General features: G+C 36.5%; 1 pseudogene across 1 annotated transcript; it reads right to left on the bottom strand.

Annotated features, from left to right (window-relative positions):
- Positions 1-2,820: 2,820 nt before the first annotated feature.
- On the bottom strand, positions 2,821-9,049 carry LOC143582953 (putative isoprenylcysteine alpha-carbonyl methylesterase ICMEL2; annotated as a pseudogene). Its single transcript, XR_013144071.1, has 10 exons — positions 8,896-9,049; positions 8,682-8,751; positions 8,501-8,581; positions 8,355-8,429; positions 8,172-8,273; positions 7,885-8,087; positions 7,685-7,817; positions 6,986-7,056; positions 3,174-3,193; positions 2,821-3,086 (listed from the first exon to the last, which is right to left on the bottom strand). The product of XR_013144071.1 is annotated as a putative isoprenylcysteine alpha-carbonyl methylesterase ICMEL2 (transcript).
- Positions 9,050-14,652: the final 5,603 nt, after the last annotated feature.

The raw sequence follows: 14,652 nt of genomic DNA, 5'->3' as shown, positions 1-14,652 counted from the left end.
ATTTTAACAAAAGAAATGCAGTTAAATTTTTCTGTCTGCTTCTAGTCATCTTGTTTTTATTACTAATTTTGTTCTTTTTTTTCCTTACATAATTTGCCATGGCACATGGCACATCAAACAAAATAAAACAAACAACAGCTACATATGAATATTGTTTACAAACTACCTAATCATTAGGCTATGTGTAGTGGGCGATGAATATATGGCGACAGGGGCAATAAGGGGCGCGAACACCCCCCCCCCCCGAAGACAAAATGGCCGATAAAGGGGGGGGGGATTGAGAACATGTCGTTGGTTCTTGTTTATGTTTTAATATTATTATAATAGTGTGTGTGTGATATATATACATATATATGTATATGGGCTACAACACCATTACACCCCTAAAACAAAAACCCACATTTTGCTTACTGAGCAGCACATGGCGCGAGTAGGCCCATTTTGTAGCCCCTCCACTACACATAGGGTATGTTTGGTAAGGAGCTTTTAAGAGCTTCAAGCTTTAAGCTTTTAAGAAAAAGCTCATATTTAATAAAATGCTTTGTTTTGTTGGAGTAGCTTCAAGCTTTTAGATTGGTAGAAAAAACTCCTTGTTTGAACGCTAGTATTGGTAGCGTTTGATAAAAAGCTAGCTACAAGCTTTTACATTTGAATTTACAAGTTTGACCCTTGAACTTATATCAACTTTTGTTAATTTATATAATAGTTACACATTCAACCATTATTCAAAATTAACTACCCCACGACTTTTTTATGAGCCATAACTTTTTCACATGTTAATAATTTTTTAAACAAATTACATCATAAAAATAAACATTTTATTCTCTTTAATTTGAGTATGATATTGTTATATTTCTTTAACTTTAAAAAAATTAACATACTACGTGATTATCGGTTAGGATCGGTAAAAAATCGAGTCAGGTGAGCTCGAGTCATGTGTAAGACCAAATTAGGAGTCGAGTCAGATGAACTTGAGTCATGTGTAAGACCAAATTAGGGTCAGAACGCGTCGATACAAAAAGGGGTAAATTAGTTCGATTCACGTCGGTATGCTTTTGAGTCGGAAGGGGTCAGGTCAGAACATGTTTCAGCTAGTTTTGTTAAAAGTTTCTGCTACTCTGCCAAACAACTAAATGTTTAAAAAGCTACAGCTAACAGCTACCAGCTTCCAGCTTCCAGCCTTCAGCTTTCAGCTTCTAGCCTTCAGCTTCCAGCTAACAGCTAGTTTTGCCAAACATACCTATAGTCTTTTAGAAAAACAACTGTTTATAACTTTTAAAAATTTTGGACGCCACCCGTACAAGAAAAGTTTCCACTGATCCATTTGAGTGGGTATATTTGGCTTATACTTATCACTAACAAGTCAAACAAAAATAAAGCCAAACAAAAAACGGGAACGTCAACCACCGACATTTTTATTAGGCATACATCGTAATCATTATTTACAATCACCTATTGAAATACGCTCAAACTTATAAATCAAGATCTCTTGACTCTCAGCGTTAGTCTGCAACAACAAAACACATTTTATTTTTATTTAACAATACTTTTCATTAATTAAATTAAACTAATTACCTTTGATGAACGACGAAGAAGTTGATAGCAAATATGTTTATGACATGAAATTCAACTCTGGTACAGGACCTCAATATTACTGAGCGTAGAAAGTAGTTTGTTGTATTATAAATGACCAAAATTGAGTTGAGTATCATCTTCTTTGGTAACCTGCAACTGTGTTCACCGGTTTTGTGTGTGAGCTATATTATTGGTTAAATAAATAAAGAATAATTACCAATGTAGCACCTAGTTAACAAATTACTTACGCATGGACTTTGTTTTAAGAGAGTAACATGTCTTATGTTAAAAAATATATCATAAGTAAATAAACACATAAATATAATATTATTTACCTGTCATCCACAAGGAGAGATCCTTAAAAGTTAAAACTTCCTCCTTTTGCAAATGATAAATGCATTACAATACCCAAAATATCCATCTGATCCTCATAACTAAGATTGGGATTCTTATTGGGTGAGTTACAATCCTGGAAGGAAGTCAAAATCAAAAGTCTGTGACGCCTTAACAATCGATGTGTAAAAATCATTTAGAAACTTAACCTGCTTATCAGAAATGGCAAGCCATAAACTTTCTAGGGAACCAAATAAGTACAAGACAGATTGGCATGAAAACATTTGGATCAACTTAGGCGAAAAAGCTAACCCTATCACACAACCTAGATACGTTGGAAACCTACTTATCGTTCTCCGATACACGAATCCACTCTACACATGTTACGACAGCAAGCGTAGTTACACCTGTCATAAAAGTAAGATCTTTTTAAACTAATCTTGTCACCTGAAAAGCAGATAACCAGTTACTTTTTTAAGCAACAACTTTCATTTCATTGAAACTAACACAATTATAAACGTCATTTGTTTAAGATAAGGAAAACTAAATAGTAAAAGCGGGTTTCGCACTTGTGTGTTGATGATTTTTGGCAAAAGAAACCCTTCACAATTGTTTATAACTGTCTACACTAAGACCGATTCTAAATGGTTTAAATCAAACCAAAACCGGTCAAGAACTAATAAAAAAAAGCCAACCGTTTAAGTGACCCATTAGTTTTTTTACTATCAGCACACTTACTGTTCAAGTTTTGAGTTAAACATGTTGCAGAACTAATAGTATTAGGAAAGTATTATCTTAACATCAAACAAATTATATAAAGAAAAGCATGCAGGTCAATATAATTTCCTTGGCTGTAGAGGTCAAAATATATATGACATGCATTATAACATCACATTTATCAAATAGCTTTAACTAGGTTACATCATACATATAATTCTCTATACTATATAACAATCATAGTAGTATAAAAAAAATAAGACACACCAGTAGCAAAGTTTATAATTACAAACATGGAATCAAAAAGGGCTAACAAGAGCAGCCAACTTAACCAACGGTTCAGGACAAAGCCGTTTCCTCGATGGTGCCATTGAATCGTTAGCCAGTGCTTCCGCATCACCAGCATGCAAATACGCAACCATATAGTCAAACAACTCTTCCTTCCCACCACTTAAAGGATACTGTTAAATGTTAATTCACTCCACATATTAACCTGTTTCTCAAAAAATAAAGCATACTAATCAAATAGATTAAATATTTTTACTTACTTGAATAAACAAGTCTGTATGTGATACGTGCCGAACACATCAACATATTAACCACGTTCATTTGCAACCATATTTATTTTGCATGTTTATTTTATTCATGTTCCCATGTTCTCAAGTAGTGTACTAGTGTTAGGTAGTTAATTAACTTCCATGCATTGTAGGCTATAAAAGGTCTTTTAGATATTGACATTATTAAGAAGAAAATTAGTAAAGTTTTATTGTCTCTTTCTCTCTAATGTTTCTTGGAGTCTAACCCGCTCAAAGGGTCATATCTTGGGAGACCGCCGATCTCGAATCCGGCTTCTATCAATGGTGCTTTCATTCTCGAACCCTATGCCTTCCTACCATAAACCACAACCTCTTAAACAAACCATATCGGCCTTTTCCGATGTCGTCTCTGAACAAGCGGCTGCGATGAAGGAGTTTTCCTCCAAATTGGATGCCTTCATCACTTCCTTTGCCGAAGCCCAAGCCGCTCAGTTTGAGCAAACCAACCTCTTATTATCGTTCGCCAAATCACTCCTTGCTACCCTTGCTAAACCGAAACCGTCACTTGAACCGTTTACACCACCACCACCCGTGACAACCTTCGCCAAGAACGACCAAAGATACTCACATGCTCCACTTCCACCATCGGCAAACAACAGCCATCAATCACGGAAATTTTTCCTACTTCATGGCCCACATACACCTAAAACCATCGAGACTCTCGCAACATCTCCTACACCTTCACCAAATGTCGCCCACAAATCCGTAGCATCACTCAACTTAATTTCTAAGGCTGGAGATTTAGTATTGGATGTTCCTTTAACTATGGGCTTTGGTTTAGAAGTCATGGGTAGGATAACAAGTCTTCCATTTCTGGAGCAAAGACGAGAATGGCGACCACCATGTAAGGCCCCGTTACCGGTAGCCCTACTTTCGTGTTGGATTTACTCATAAACGCAGTTCTAAATATCAGAGTTAATTAAAACATTCGCGGAACACTAAAAACATTCAAACCATTACATTCCATAACCATAATTCTTGTCTTATCGGGCATTCATTGTCATTTAAAAAACAAAACATAGTCTTTTAAAATAAAACATCATAGCAAAATCTTCAGATGCCAGCTTCGTCCAACTCTGCCATGTGTCCTCCTCAAGCTACCTGCCTCATTCTACTCACCTGCGTGCATACTAAAAGTCAGCTACGCTGAGTGAGTTCTAGTTAATCACATAATCATACAATACCTTCTTACATTTCATACTTAACCTCTTAACTTTCTTTCATACACAAATAAGTGCATATACTTTCATTCTTACCTTCATACTTTCTTTACATACATAATCATACGTTTTAAAGAGCCTTTCGCCCTATAACCTCACAGATATTATAAGGGTCTGGTCCCTAACATCACAGATATTATAAAGGTCTGGTCCCTAACATCACAGATATTATAAGGGTCTGGTCCCTAACATCACAGATATTATAAAGGTCTGGTCCCTAACATCACAGATATTATTAGGGTCTGGTCCCTTTGTTTCGTGTAACTGTACCATACCTGTTCATACATACTTTCCTTGACAATACGTGCAATCTCCGAAGAGCGTTCACGTACCATCATCATAACATACATACATTATGCATACATCATATATTCATACATACATCATATCTCTCATCATACTTATCAATCATATCTTAACTACCACCTGACGGTTCATGCAATATCCGAAGATCGTTTACGCACCGTCAAGCAATCATCATACATAAATCATACAAGGCATACACTTATCACTTAAGATAAGTGTATTAACTATCACATCGAGTATGCACACAGCCCCGAAAACATAACAAGGAAGTGGGGCTAGAAACTCACCTGAATCATGTTACGCTCTCTGTTAATCGTTATTCCCTTCTTGAGCTGTGCACGGCTAACTGTATAATATTTACATGTATCAATTAACTACTACTACTCATGTTGTATTTCTATCTTTATATAACCCACAACGAACGGGGGTCCGGGGGCAGCGCCCCTGGCAGCGGGGTCTAGGGGCGGCAGCCCCTAGCAGGGTCCAAGGGGCAGAGCCCCTGGCTGGGGTCGAGCTGCCAGGTCAGCTTGGAAAAATTTTATTTCCATTAACTGTCTTAACACATTTTTCATTAGGTTTTTAATTTATTTTATAATTTACTAACTCCAGCGAACTTATCATTAAGCGAACTTAACAATAAGCTAACTTATCATTAAGCGAAGTTAAGCATTGAGCGAACTTAACATCAGGCGAAGTTAAGCATTCAGCGAACTTAACATCAGGCGAAGTTATGCAGTAGGCGAACTTACCTTCAGCGAAGTTATCAGTTAGGCGAACTTGCTTGCAAGCGAAGTTAAGCTTGCAGGCGAAGTTATGGCTGGCGAACTTATCACCAGGCGAAGTTATGCAGTAGGCGAAGTTCACAGTAGGTGAACTTTCCTTCAGCGAAGTTATCAGTTAGGCGAACTTGCTTGCAAGCGAAGTTAAGCTTGCAGGCGAAGTTATGGCTGGCGAACTTATCACCAGGCGAAGTTATGCAGTAGGCGAAGTTCACAGTAGGCGAACTTGCCTTCAGCGAAGTTATCAGTTAGGCGAACTTGCCTGCAAGCGAAGTTAAGCTTGCAGGCGAAGTTATGGCTGGGCGAACTTAGCTTGAAGGCGAAGTTAAGCTTGCAGGCGAAGTTGCCCAGCTGCGCCTCTGTTCAATCTTAATCCCCCAAAATCATCATCGTTTTACTGAGAAATCCATGGGTATGGTACTTGACTAACCCGCGATCATTCCTATGGTCGTTTTTGGATAAGATTTGACCCGAAAACACGTAAAGTTTGGACCTTTAATTTCATGAACGTTCAATACAAGATCTACGGTTTATCTTAAACGAACCGTACATGTTTATGGGTTTACTAGGTTCGTCCTAGAATCAAGTTCACTACTTTACGTTTCGTTTAGACCCGATCTATCACCGTTTCAAGCTTCAAGGCTAAACGTTCAATAAAACGTAAACTTTAAAGGTCAAGAACATACCTTTTGTGCTCGTTCGATCTTGGTTAGCTTGTTTAGGAACTCTAGATCTCGTATCTATCTTGAATCGCGTGTGCTTGCTCGGACCTCACCTCTCTTTCTCTCGGCCGAAATATGGTGGTGTGTGTTTTTGAGTGTGTAGAGATTTGGATGGATATAAATGAGGGTTTAGGGTTTTAGGTTGGTTTAAGAGGGTATTTATACCCCTTGAAGCCCATGGACCTAAAGCCCATTACCACTTAGTCCACCTTAAATAATCTAAGTCCATGATCCGTTCTTAACTCGATATTAATTAATAACGCGAAATCACTAAACGTAACTTTCTTTATTCAATATTATAAAATTTAGGATGTTACACACCATGGAAACCACCTTTGCGCGGCATTGAAACTGAACTGAATGCTAATGGACGACGTGAGTGGCGACCGCCATGGACCGAGCATACCGTCCTTGAGGACAAGGACGTTTTTTAGGGCGGGAGTATTGATACGTGCCGAACACATCAACATATTAACCACGTTCATTTGCAACCATATTTAATTTGCATGTTTATTTTATTCATGTTCTCATGTTCTCAAGTAGTGTACTAGTGTTAGGTAGTTAATTAACTTCCATGCATTGTAGGCTATAAAAGGTCTTTTAGATATTGACATTATTAAGAAGAAAATTAGTAAAGTTTTATTGTCTCTTTCTCTCTAATGTTTCTTGGAGTCTAACCCGCTCAAAGGGTCATATCTTGGGAGACTGCTGATCTTGAATCCGGCTTCTATCAGTATGCGTCTTTCCATTATATAGTATTAGTTCAGCTCGCGCCCCAACTCTCTTGAGTGTATCCACAAAAGTTATACTGCAAAATCAGAATATGTTAGCATACAAATAACGCGATAAATAAACCAAACGTTCAGCGAAGAGTTTGTGAACCGTTCAGCGGGAGGTTCGTTTATGTTCATTCGTTTAATGAATGAAGGAACATGAACAAGAAAATCCGTTCGATTAGTTAAACAAACGAACATAAACAAAGCCCCGTTCGTTTAATTCTATTCTTGAACGTTCGGTAATGTGTTCATGAACGTTCATTCATGTCCGTTGTGTATGTTGCTCATGAGAGTTTTTTGTACATCTATTTATGTTAAACATTTTATATTCCTTAACTTATTACCCCTAACATAAAATAATAAACTATATTTTCATCTTGGTTTTGCATTGTTCTCATTTCTTTTCTCATTATTCACATTGATGAATACATCGACCTCAATCTCTAGGCTCTGCCGATTTATTTTGTGTTCGTGAACACGTTCATTTCCATAATGAACGAACACAAACATGAAATCTCGTTCAGTAAGTGTTCGTGAACCGTCCGTGAACACATTATTTCCTTAAACGAACATAAACAAAGGCTTATTCGTGTTCGTTCAATTCGTTTGCATCCCTACATACAAGCGCAACCCGTTTTAGCCCAAATGAAATCTACAAACCTTGATTCTGGCGGTATAGAAAAATTTTCACTTCCATGAAAATGAACAATATGAGGAAGAAAGTAACAGCATTGCTAACGCTCGGATCATCAATAAGAAAACTGTTTTAACGATTCATCTCCTTCCATTATACAGTCACATTAACATTAATATGTTAGAAACAAATTTTACAAAATATACTTTATTTTAAAACACATACCTTAGAAATATAGACCGACAAAGTCCTCGACGGTCGAAATGGTCAACCAAGTTGGTTAAGTTGTACCCACAAGATAAACCAAAATACGCGTTTATTTGAGACGCACGCCAACAAACACGCTCGCCTTTTGATTTCTTGATCGCCTGATTTATAAGTGCACAAGAAGATATATGTGCACCAGCAGACTGGCCCATTAGGTATATCCTTCATCAAAAAAGTCAAACTCAAAGTCAACATTATGTCAAAGTCAGCATGATGCCATGTAGGATAGACTCATAGTTGGTTTACCTATTTGGATCGCCTCCATATTTAGCTATATTATTGCATACATATGATATTCCTCAAGAAACATCTTCAACCATATCACTAATTGTACCCTGTGGAAAATTTATGCATAAAAGATTTTATCATTTATGAAATTAGAAAAAAATAATGAGAAGTGTGGTTTGATAAAGTTGGTCACCGACTCACTGGTAATTGAGGCATGTAACGATTATATCTCTTTCTGATAAATGAAATCCTAAAAGAGAGCCCCATCCTTTATATCTATGAAATAAGCAATATTATTAGTGAAAGTGCATATAAAAGAATATAAAGATCATGTAGTTTTTGCTTACCCTATGATCCATGCGCCACCGATCACAAATATAATAACTGGCTTGGGATTATTTATGTTTTCGGGTAGGTATAAATCTAGCCTGAAAAGATTTGCAGTCATAAATAAATATGATAAATTGGTAATGGAAAAATATGAGTTGTGTACTGTCTACGTGTCTCGAATAAACAAATTAGCATTACCTGTTTCTAGGCTTATCTCCGTAAACTATGCTCCTCCGAATTTGGCTAGAAGTAAAATATTGATATAGAACTACCAAAAGAAAGACAAATTAAATCCTCCTTCCAAAAGGACCAAAACATGATAAATAGAACCGACTCTAATACTGAAATCAAATGTTTAAGTGAAAATTTGTGTAAATATTTCACAAAGAAAAGTGTTTGGTTATAAACGCACCTTGGAGGAAGCGGGGCATTAATAACATGGCATAAAGACCGAGGGCAAGAAGCCTTGAGATCCACCGGCGGCCTACCCTGATTGAAAACAAATGATTAGGATAGAATTAACTCAGCGTGCTGTCGAAACAACACAATGCTTTATGAAACAGTGTCAGTTTGCCAATTATAATAGTCGGTAGTTAATTTTCATAATTTGTTATTGTGAGTGGCAACTTAGTTATTGTTGATGGTTCTTAGTTATTACTCAAAGTTGGTTGTCAGCACTACCACAAGTTCCTACACAATCACTATTGATCGCTAGTTACTGCCAATCACTCAATTCCAATCAATGGATCAGTTTCCTACCATTACGTCCACTAACCATGGATGCCACCCGCTCAACGAGGCAGCAAGACTTCATCAAGGGCGCCGCCACTGCCCCTTGGATATCTCGTGGTCAGTGCCAAAAATCAGATTAGTCTTTAAGTAAATCCCAATTAAGTAAGTGCTCTGAAGACACAAAAATTACTAACAATCTATATATTTCCTTGGCTATGCCAATGTGCCTTTCACACTTGCATGTAAATTGAGCAACTTTTTTGTGAAATGAAGAAAATAAAATTACAAAAATTAAACATACATGTTGCAGGAACTTAAAAAAATCAAATAAACATAAATTTTGCAGATCCAGAAAAATAATATCTACAAATTTCAAGAGATGATAATATCTACTAATTATGCCAACAAATCTAATATGTGAAAGTGACAAATCAACTCCATAACAAATCACATATATGGAATAATCACTCTAATCATTGGTAGCTCAATCAAGATTCCGATGATACCTTGTGACAATTGAGATCTCTAAATTATACTCTGCAAGTTCATTCTCTTTGGCATGCAAATAATCAAATGAAGGTAGTAGCATGAGATCTCTAAACTAACAAACAAGTATACTGAAATTCAGATACTTGTTAACACGTATTATATACATATATGATATTTCATATATTTTACAGCAAAAGTTGTGTCAAGATCATCAAAATGTGCATGCGTTTTGAGACGTGGAACAATGGATGTTGACGTATCCAAAAGCAATGAAGGTAGTACATGAGCATTATATGTTGTATTACACCTATGCACTACCAATTTAGGTAGATACAGTATTAAATTCGTCTTATACGTTTACGCATATAGCACATACGCATTACCGATGTGTCGAACGTTTATGCGGATATGGTGTATTAAACATTAATGCGGACTTCATGTAGTACGCATATGCATTGCTTACGCATTATTTGTATCGTTATTGTAATACGTATATGCATTACATGATTTAACGTGTCTTATAAGTTTGCGCGTATAACACATACGCACTACCGATGTGTTAGACATTTACGCGTATATGTGTGTATTAAATGTTGATGCAGATATCATGTTATGCGTGTATGTAATGGATATGTATTGTACGCATCATTATTGCAATACGTATACGCATAACAGTAAGAAATGCACATGCATACTACTGTTTTATTTCACGTTTAAGCGGATTCATTGTATTACGTGTACAAAAGCGCGTGCGTATTACTACATGTTAGATGTAGGCCATAGTCATGTATGACATGTGTTTAGATATGTATACATATTTGCGTTATTAGTGTATTAAACATACGTGTTACATGTGTTTTTAACAGGTAGAAAGAAAAATGCCAAGGGAAAGATAACAGTGGCAAAACAGTATGAAGGAGGTGGGTTACGGACTCGCTCGTCACCAAAACAGCTATTTTCATGCATCGAAGGGCTGTCAAGGATACAACGTGACGCCGTTCGAAGCATAGGGTTTGGGAAAATGCTACAATTTAAAGTAAACGGTATACCGGATGGGCTAGGGCATTTCGTGGTTGATAAGTTCAATGCGGCTAGTATGGAGATTGATTTGGGTGCCAATAAGCTCAAAATAGATAACGACACAATCCACCAATTGCTCGGGATACCAAACAGCGGTATACAGTTATCGTCGACTGAGTGTACCAAGAAGTTTGTAGGAATACAAGAAACTTGGAAAAAGAGGTATCCGGGAACGTATGTCACACCAACCGAGATAGCTGAAAAGATTGAAGATAATCGTGATGACAGTTGGATGATGTTCAAGCTTGACTTTTTGGCGATGTTCCTTAGCGCAATAGGTGATATTCAACAGACGGGGAAGTGCAGGCTTGAATTCATTCATCACATAAGAGACGACACAAACATCTGTGACATTGATTGGTGCTCCTTCATCATCGATTCAATGAAAAAATGCAAGTCTGGTTGGAGAAGATGCGATATGAAAAATCAATATTCACTGGCCCGTTGACGATACTCGTGGTACGAATTTCATTAAATAAATTATTGTAATTTTTTTAGCATTATTAAAATGTGCGTGTATCTAACGGTTGTAAAAAATGACAGTTAACCTATGTGGATAGAGTCGCATCTCCCGGGTTTAATGTGGAACGTAGCATGAGCCCGATAAAATTTTGAAGCATGGCAAATCTGAAAAAAAAAGGAAATGTTAGAAAAGAAACATGGAGGTTTTGGACAGGGTGAGATTAGGAACATGTATTTGGGCGTGGATGGAGATGAAAGCGTGGACGAAATAGAGACTAACACGTCTGCAAATCTGTATAGCCCGAATGATCTGACGGTACGAGTTACAACCATCACACGTGTATATATTTAGTATAATGGGACTATTAGCATTAATAACTTATGATGTGCTTTTTTTATTAATAGGGACATGTGACCAAGCTTGACACGCTATTCGAATCTGCCATCAAAGCCAAAAAAATAATCGAATGAGCTCTGCGTGAAGCACATTCGGTTTTTCCAACAATTAGCGAGATAAAGACTTTTGTTGAGAGGTATAAAAATTTATACAGAGATGTTGTGAACGTCGAGGGTGACAATGCGAACGTTGATGGTGAGAAGATTAAAGATGAGGCTGAAGAGGAGGAGGGTGACAATGCGAACGTTAATGGAGAGAAGATTGAAGATGACGCTGAAGAGGAGGAGGGTGGTTTGAAGTTGGATGACGTGATAAAGAATATCACAGCTAAAACAAAAGAATTCGATTATGAAAAACCGAGTTTCAGTCTCGGTTTCAGCTCCCAAGAATCAGGTGGCATGGACACCGACGCGAATGCTAATGAAAACACGGGTATAGTGTCGTGCCAACCGGTTGACATAGAACAGGTGATGAATGATGAAGAAATGATGGTTTGTCGGTATCTGAGAGGGCTGATAGAGTTTAAAAAGAGCAAGGGAAGAAAGACCACAAGGTCGAAATCTACAGAATTTTCGGAGAAGGAGGAAGACAGGATTGTTAATAAAACATTCAGGTAAAAATGTTTTATTAAATTTTTATACACGTATTATGTTTATAATTACATATGAAAACAAAATAATGCGTGTAAGTTACCATATGCACATATATTAATGCATATATGTAATGCGTTAATATGGAAGAAACGTGTATATGTACGGTTAATAAAACATTATGTAAGTATTGATGTTTCATGCATACATGTTATTAAGCTAGTGCATATATACACTTACTATATTACTACGTATACGCATTAAAGTGTGTATACGTGCTGTTAATTATACATCCGTGAATAATACATATATGTACTATATAAACATATATATAATGTTAGTATTTGTTATCAATTTAATATTATACAGAAAGGATATGTTTGACGCTGACTATGGTGTTTTCACGAGAGCTTATTTGTTGGAATCTCTGTTGCCGGGTAATCCGGTTTAGCGAAGCATGGTTGACTGTTGGGTCACGGTTTTAAACAATCAAGAACAGCTTAGAAGCTCGGGATCAATAAACCGTTTATTTTGTCACGCATCAACGATTGTAAGTTTACGGTATATATCACCTTAAAATAATTTGAATAACCCTTATAAAAGTTAATGTTGAAGTGGCATTAATTAACTGTGCAAGAATGGGTGGATGCTTACAAAGAAGAAATCAACAGATGAACAAAGAGTAGACGCGCTTCAAAAAAACTTGTTGTCTGTGCTAAATAAGGATAAAAGCAAGATGGGTTTAAGAGAGTATGATGCGGTGTTGTTTCCAATAAAAAAAATCACTTTTATGTAATCGCGTTTGACATGAGGGAAACTGGTGTTTATGTTTTCGACAACATGGCGAAGACCGTGTATGGAGTTAGGAACAACACAGTTTACGCAGAAAAAAGCACAACGTACAAAGTGGTAAGTCAAAGCACAATATAAAAATATTATTAGAGATGAATACAAGTAGGTAGTCGGTGATACACATGTGTAGTATGTTAACAAATTGAATGTGTAATACATTATAGATATATACTGTTTTCATACACGTTTGTTATAATGATTTTTTTTTCGTTTAAACAGATTGACATATTCAGAAGGTACCTGACATTGGTTGGGAACCCAAAGGCGAAAGAGATTAGGCGTACATGGTCGCCAACAAGAGTGAAGTTACCATGGAAAACATCAAGCAACGTAACAGATTGTGTTGTATTCGCGATGCGACACATGGAGTGTTATAGAGGAGGAGATCGTGTCGAGTGCGACTTCAGTGTGGAAGAGGACAAAAAAGGTAGAGCAGATCAATATCTCAGAATGAAGTACATAGCCCGCATACTGCTTTCGGGGGTAAAAAAAAGTAAGATATGACATGTTGGCGGATGCTAGGGATTGGGAAAGCAGAAAACCAAAACAAGTTGTGGTTAAAAAGGTTCGTTTTAAGAAGGGTTGATGGATAAATGTTGATACTTGGCAGTTAAGAATGAAATAAACAGTAATCGTATAAAAACATATGGTGTCATGTAGTTTATGACATGCTTAGTTTGTTTTGTTTTGACACGTGTAATTGAATTAGACGGTTGGATGGTATGGTTTTAAACATTTGTCTTGGTTGTTTTGTTTGTTTTGATATTTGCAAGTTAATGGAACAGTTGAATGGTATGGATGCAAGTGTTTGTGTTAGTTGAATGTGTGTAAAAATGCATAGGGAATGTGCAACATATACGCAGAAGGCACATATACGATGATGTTCGACATGTAAATAGAATGTGTGACTCGTACAATATATGGAAAGTGTGATGCACACGTGTAATATGAAAACATTACAAGGATATATACAGGTATCAATGTGTGATGCACATGTGTAATATGAAAAAAGGATAGATAGAGACCAATGTGGGATGCACACATGTAACACGAAAACATAGTAAGGATAGATAGTGAATATACATTACAATATACACATTGGAAATTAAAAAACACTCATAGCTGTATTATATAAGAGGTGCAAATAAAAAAGAATGAAAATGCGTATATGCATTATAATGCGTACATGCAACCTGATAATCAGTGTAACATCAAAAGGCGTGTGTAAATGCGTATACGTAATACAGTATTCAGAACATAGAATGTAAAAAACACAGTTATATAAAACATACAACACACAAATGATAATGCACGGGTCAAAAAACATGCGCAAACGATATATACCACACAACTGCACCCATCTAAAACGGTTTAAACGCAAGTATAAAAATCAAAATATTAATCTGTATTACACAAACATAAGCTTCATTGGGCTGTAACAACAGTCATGTCAAATTTTACTAAAAGGCATAATCGTCTAATACGAAAACATGAGACACGCTTATTGAATATATAACAATGCAATGTGCGTATGTAACATAAAGTGCATAAAATAAAGCATGCATGT

Source organism: Bidens hawaiensis, unplaced genomic scaffold (assembly GCF_021521415.1).
Source record: "Bidens hawaiensis isolate Kalapana, Puna unplaced genomic scaffold, B.hawaiensis_p1.1 tig00032075_1, whole genome shotgun sequence".
In the NCBI taxonomy this organism is placed as follows: Eukaryota; Viridiplantae; Streptophyta; class Magnoliopsida; order Asterales; family Asteraceae; genus Bidens; species Bidens hawaiensis.
This window is presented reverse-complemented; position numbering and strand designations above follow the sequence as displayed.